This window comes from Gossypium hirsutum, chromosome A10 (assembly GCF_007990345.1).
Source record: "Gossypium hirsutum isolate 1008001.06 chromosome A10, Gossypium_hirsutum_v2.1, whole genome shotgun sequence".
In the NCBI taxonomy this organism is placed as follows: domain Eukaryota; kingdom Viridiplantae; phylum Streptophyta; class Magnoliopsida; order Malvales; family Malvaceae; genus Gossypium; species Gossypium hirsutum.
In genome coordinates, this window is record NC_053433.1 from 87522989 (window position 1) to 87530251 (window position 7263).

The 7263-nt window shown below is 39.2% G+C and overlaps 1 non-coding gene across 1 annotated transcript; it reads left to right on the top strand.

Annotated features, from left to right (window-relative positions):
* The first annotated feature begins 5830 nt into the window (after nt 1-5830).
* LOC121208702 (small nucleolar RNA R71) lies at nt 5831-5937 on the top strand. Its single transcript, XR_005903833.1, has one exon. It is a non-coding gene; the product is annotated as a small nucleolar RNA R71 (small nucleolar RNA).
* Nucleotides 5938-7263: the final 1326 nt, after the last annotated feature.

Sequence of the window (7263 nt, forward strand, 5' to 3'; positions counted from 1 at the left end):
TTTCTCCGTTTTGGCCCGTTTCTCGCTCTTTTTACTCTCCTATGCTCACCTAAGTATAAAACATGAAATTAAAGAATTAGGAGCATCAAATTCACCAAATTTAAGGAGAAACCATCCATAAATGTGCTAAGCATGGGGTAAAAACATGTATAAATTACGGTTTATCAAATACCCCTACACTTAAGCCCTTGCTTGTCCTCAAGCAAAATCCTCAACTCATAATCAAAATAAATTCTTCTCAATTTATAATCCCTATAAATAATATCTCAAAATAATCCATAAGTATTTATACATTGAAAATTCAACTAAAAGTACATCAAAGTTTCAAACATTCCAAGTTGAGTATTTTATCACGAAAACATAGGTGTATCCCCTTATCTAAGTGATTACCTTTAATCAAAATATCACAGAGTTTAACATCCTCACTAAAGATTCACTCAAGGTGCTTAAGGACATCAATTAAAGCACTCATTAGTCAATATGAAAAGTTATTGCCATAGGCTTGCTTGGAAATCAAATCTCCGCCACTATAAATTGAGCTGATACATCAATCAAAAAGTACTTTTAGAGGGTTGTAATGTGGCTTTGGTTAGGGGGTGTGGTCACAAGCTGAAAGAAAAGGTTAGAATCGAGATTGAATTGAAAAATTACCTAGCTAGAAAAATAACCAGTCATCAGTTGAATACAAGTGAGCTTCTTCTCAGAATATGGAATTAACACTCAAGCTCAAAAATGACAAATTACTACTAATATGTGTTGAAGTTTTTCTTTTTAAGAACAATACAAATACATCGAAGAGCAAAACATAGCTAAGCAATTAGTTCAAATCAAATCTCGACAAAAATAGGGATCAAATTAGGGTATTTCAACAATAATGGGTTATGGGTTAATATTGAGGGTAAATCAATTAATGGTTTGTTAGGCTCAAAGAGGTTCACTAAGGGTTAATTATAAAGGTAGGCTTTTGCGGAGTGAGTGGGTTAAACCTAAGTGCCTTTATCATCTTGACATATCAAATCAAATAGTGTGGTCTTGACATGCATAATCAAGCAAGTTCTAGAATAACAAATCAATACTGACGCACTCATAATAAAAGTAAGCATGAAAGAAATAAAATATGCTCTAAAGACTCAAGATCTCACAAAAATTATGGCTTTTTGATGTTCAAACTTGTGAATTTCAACTCAAGATAATACCTAAACTTAAGGAAACAACCTAACAGTTTTTTAATTCTTCAAAAATCAACTTATCATGCTTGATTCCCTAACGTCTTACAGTTTAAACAATCAATGCATAAATGCCTATGTTTTAATTCAAGGCATATCCATAAAAACCATAAATTAATTAGAATTCATTCTAATAATGATATGAGTAATTCACGTGAGAATAAGATAAAATTTAGGGATTTCTAATGATGATATGAAAGATCCCCCCACACTTGAGTTGTACATTACCCTCAATGTACAAAGATAGATATATTGAAAAATATAGATAAATAATCATAAGATAGGGAGAGAAGTGAAACTTCCTGAATGATGAACGAACTCCTTGATTTGGAGTTATGGAGAATAATCGGCCAAGGCAATGATGAGAGTGGAGGAAGATACTCCGGTAGTGGTAGAGGTTCATTAGTCCATAAGTCCTATGCCAAAAGAATATTATATTTGGTTGTAGTTATGGTCGTGGTCGAGCAGGACATGGCAGTCGTGGAGAACCTTTTCCAGTGGAGTTTTTAGTTCCTATGTGATGATGAGCTTTGGAGCTCTTTATAACTGTGATAGAATCAGGAACTTTTTAGGAAATATAAGGAAGCATAATTACTCGTAATGAAATAGCCGGAACTATAAATTATTCAATAAAAATTATAAAAACTAAAATTAAAATAATAATAAAGTAAAATGAAATAAAAAGTACTTAAATAAGATAAATAAAGATAAAAGTGAAAATAAAAATAATAAATAAAAAGTTTTAAAACATCGTCATCGCCGGATAGTTTGCGAAGTGGTGGTGGCGATGAGATGTGAAGGTGTTAACAAATCTGATGAAGTGTAGCATCAATGTGATCAAAATGCTAAAAACACTGCTGCTCAAATCGAGTAAGGCACTCAGAGATGTCAGAGTATGAAGCCACCGCATGAACTGGACAATGGATGGGTGGTGGCTGAGACGGTGGGTCCTCATGACATGGAGGGACATCATCAGTAATGTCCTCTAGGTCCTCGTCTTCGGTGGACTGGATGAGGCGATACTGAGGAGGGTAGATGCCACGTCATTTCTTGATCATCCTCATGTTTAGCATGCTAAAGATACTCTGTAGGAACATCTAGCCAATGAGAGTGAGGGAGGATGATTGTGTCACTATGTTGAGGAGCCCGAAGTGTCATTGCAATCGAGTCACGTAGGGCCCGATAGAGATGACCCCCCTCCGATGTTACTCTGTCTGATGGCGGATGGCAAGGGCGATGAAGTAGGCGAGGTCGAGGACGTCCCATCAATGTGTGAGCCAAGATGGCGTGTAGGTACCTCAAAGATGGAGAGAGAGCCGATGCCTTGGAGTGCCTAGGATCGTAGGTGGCCGAGACAGGGATGAGGTCCCTTCAGCACTTTGAGGGAGAGTAGTGGACGTAGCGGTGGAGGGTGTCGGGTTCATTGTCGTCTATTAACTCTTCCATGTATAGCCCTAGTGTAATCCCAAACTAAGGTACGCTCAACTGGCATACTAGACTACCAAGGCGAAACTGGACCGTTCCAGGATCGTCGAAGTTGGTAATGACGGTCTGAAGATAGAACGTCGAGCAGAGTTCCAATGTAAACTCAAGATATGTCTGCTCGACGATCTCAAAGAAGAGCCCCCACGGGTCAGTCGTCAAGAGGGCTCAGACCGCATCAGCCAATTGAATTTGTTCAAGTGCAGCCCAGTCAATACAGCGGCCCACACCAAGTGGTCGGGCCCATAATATCTGAAATAGCTCCTCTTGGGGCCCCAAGGGGAACTCGAGGAAAGGGTGACGGATCTCAACAGTGGGACTCGAGGATGACGTTTCTCCTTTCCTCTTCTTTGAGGCAGGGACAGCGGTCTTCTTACCATGTGAGGATGACATCGTATACGTAAAAGGGAGAAGCTTGAGTTATCGGAAACAGTGTTATAGAAGGCGCACGGGCATGACATGTAGGGCGTGTGGAGTTGCAGCGGCTAGGGTTAGGGATTTTTGGGGAGGGGGATGACGAATAGTGAGGGGTTTATATAGATTTTGCGGCACATGGCCGTGGGGCACACACGTGTGGCCTAATTTTTTCCCGTATGTTTCTCGATTTTTAAATTTAGGCGCGTCTGACATTCACCCCACGCCTTTGTTCTTTGGGCGTATGGGTGCACACGGCCGTGTTGCACGGCTATGTCTTGCTTCATTCGCTTCTCCTACGTCCGTGTTAGTTTGACAGTGTCGACCACGGGAGCTGGACATGGGCGTGTCGAACACTCGTACTAAATTGACAGGTTTGCCCACGGTTTCAAAACACGGGCATGTCGCACGCCCGTGTTGTTTTGACAGTATCGCCCACGGCCTTATTACATGGCCGTGGTGACTTATCGATCCCGTGTTGGGGAAAAATTTTGCCCTGTTTTCCCACGACCGTATCGCACGGCCATGTCTCCTCCTGTGGTGTGAGCACGGCCTAAGGCACGCCCGTGTGCCTGGCCGTGTGGATGGGAAAACCCTATGTTTCAAGATTCAGTTAGTAGGTTAGATGTGAAAAAATAGAATTTAAATAAATCATTATTGTTAGTGCTCGGGTTGCCTCCCGAGAAGCCATTATTTATAGTCTAAGCTTGACTTACCTCTCTGGTGTGTGATCATGTGGCTCGAGGAGTTTACACTCCTCATCCCTACTATCAAGTTTATAAATATAAGGTTTAAGTCGAGTATTTTTTACCTTAAAAGTTCCAAATTTGGGGTGAATTACCTCGACTGTACCATATGGGACAATACTGAGTACCGTGAGAGGAATTTCTTCATTAGGTTCAGAAGTGGTAATGCGAGGATCTACTGCATCTAGTAGTAGTTTGTCTCCAACCTTAAGTTGATTTGGCGATGTATTGAGCTCATCCTGGCTCGGTTTCAGTTTATCAAGTGTTCTCGATTTTTGTGTCCGCCATTCATCTAGTTCCTCGATTTGTAGCCTTCGTTCTTCATAGATATGTCCTTTGTTGTTGCTTGAACATGGCTCGTGTAGGTTCTTCGAACTTATTTCCTACAAAGTAGGTTGCAGCACATGGTGAGTTTTAGTAGAATGATTTATACAACCAGCTTCAATTTTCGATGTGTTACTCGAATTACGAGCTTGAAGGGTGATTGTTTCGTCTCCCACACAAAGTGTGAGTTCACCTGTGCCAACATTAACTATTGTTCTAGCAGTCGCTAAAAAGGGTCGTCCTAAAATCAAAGGTGCGTTACTATCATCTTCCATGTCTAGAACAACAAAGTCTACTGGGTATATAAATTAATTGATCTTAACAAGAACATCTTCAATGATACCCCTAGGAAATCTAATAGTTTTATTAGCCAATTGAAAGCTCATCCTAGTTTATTTGGGTTTCCAAAGACCTAGATGTTTAAACATTTTGTAAGGCAAGACATTGATACTAGCCTCTAAATTAGCCAAAGCATTATTAACATCTAGGCTACCAATTAAATAGGGAATCGTAAAACTCCCTGGATCTTTTCATTTGTTGGCCAGCTTATTCTGTAGTATGGCTGATCAAACCGCATTTAGTTCCACATGCGACGCCTCATCCAACTTCAGCTTATTTGTTAAAAGCTCCTTTAAGAATTTGACTGCGTTTGGCATCTGCGAAAGAGCTTCAATAAACGGTAAGTTAATATGTAACTTCTTTAATAATTTAAGGAATTTACCGAATTGTTCTTCTGTGTGGTCTTTCCTTGTTGCGTTTGGGTATGGCACACGAGGTTTGTACTCTTTACTTACCAGTTTCTAGTCATTCCGGTCTACCTCACCCTTACCTTTACTTACCACAGTTTCTTGCCTCTGTTCTAGTTCAGGTGCAACCAGCCCTTCCTCATCTTGAATGGTAATTGCATTGATTTGCTCCCTTGGGTTAGATTCAGTGTTACTCGGCAGGCTACCTTATGGTCATTCAGATATCAATTTAGCGAGCTGACCAATCTGAGTTTCGGGCCCTTGGATCGACACTTGTTGATTTTTAAGTGCTGTCTCGGTATTCTGAAAAAGAGTTTCTTACACTGAGATGAATTTTGTTAGCATCTTCTCAAGGTTCGGCTTTTTCTCTTGTTGGTAGGGTGGTTGTTGGAAGCCTGGAGGTTATGGTGGTCGTTGATTCCCTTGGCCTCCCCATGAGAAATTTGGGTGGTTCATCCAACCTGTATTGTAAGTATTACTATAAGGATTATTTTGAGATCGAGGATTATTACCCATGTAATTTAACTGCTCGTTCTCCATGTTGTGGCCATAGGGTGGGTAATTTGAATTGCTTGATCCACCTCCACTTGTTTCGCACTGAATTACTGGGTGAACCTGTGAAAAACCAAGAAACCCATCAATTTTCTTATTCAAGAGTTCTACCTGATTAGAGAGCATGATGACCGAATCGACATTATAAACACCGACTGTTTTTATTGGCTTTGTCCTCATGACTTGCCACTGATAGTTATTTAGTGACACCAATTCTATAAATTCATAAACATCTTCAGGTGTTTTATTATTGATAGTCTCACCAGTGGCTGCGTCAACCATTTGTCGAGTCGAAGGATTCAGGCCATTATGAAATGTTTGAACCTGTAGCCAAAGTGGTAACCCATGGTGAGGGCACCTTCTTAAAAGGTCCTTGTATCTCTCCCATGGATATTAGAGTGTTTCTAAATCCATCTGCATAAAAGAAGAGATATCATTACGTAATTTAGCCATTTTAGCCGGCGAAAAATATTTTAATAAAAACTTTTCAGTCATTTGTTCCCAAGTAGTGATTGACCCTCGTGGTAACGAATTCAACCACTGTTTAGCTTTGTTTCTCAATGAAAAAGGGAATAATCGAAGGAGAATGGCGTCATCAGAAACGCCATTAATTTTAAATGTATCACATAGTTCCAAAAAGTTTGCCAAGTGAGCGTTGGGATCTTCGTCCTGCAAACCATCAAACTGAACAAATTGCTGTATCATTTGAATTGTGTTAGGTTTCAGTTCAAAAGTATTTGCAGCTACAGTAGGCCTAACTGTGCTCGATTCAGTTCCTGTTAAAGAAGGTTTAGCATAATCATACATAGTACACGGAGTAGGATTCTGATTAGCAGTAATAGCAGGAGGTAGCAGATTTTCTTGGTTTTCATCCATCTCTTCGGTTGTGGTTGAAATATCATCCTCTTGCTCTTCCTCTGTGTATCTTAAGTTTTGCCTTATTTCTCTTCGGTTTCTACGAACTGTGCGATTGATGTCACTATCAAACAGTAATGGTCCTAATGGGTTTCTTCTTGTCATAAACTAGAAAAACCTGTTAGAAGAAAATAAATAAAGAATTTGAAAAGAAAATAAAAATTTAAATTGCAATAAAAGTAAAATGGCTAAAGTAATAACAATCGAGTGTTCCTAATATACTCGATCCCCGGTAATGGCACAAAAACTCAGTATGTAATATTTGCGACAGGTTTTAAAAATTTATAATTAAGCGTTCTTGAAACTAACTATTATCACGATGAAGGCAAGTGTACCTATGGAACAGTGGTATAGCTTTAGCAAGACCGGATTGTCGAACCGAAAGGAACCAAGAGTACTAGTAATTACTTTCTTTTTATTATCTAGCCTAAAAATTAAAGGGTTTGTTTATCTAAATTAATTAACTAAACTAAGAGTGCACAGAGAGAAATTGGGGAAAAGTTTTTGGGAAAATTCGATTGATTAAGACAATACCCAAGGAAAAATCCACTTAGACTTCACTTGTTATTTGACTCTGAATCAGACAATTTATTCATTTGACTTGATCCGTAGAAATCGCTAAGTTATATTATTATCTCTCTCGAGACTAATAACGTCTAACCCTAGGTTGATTAATTGAAATCTCTTTCTAATTAACACCTAGTGTTGCATTAACTTGATCTATGGATCCCCTTATTAGGTTTCACCTTAATCCGGCAAAATCTTATGACCCTATCTCTAGGCATGCAATCAACTCTGCTTAATTGAAGGGAGATATTCAGTCTTGATGATGAATACAAAACATAAAGAAAACCCAAA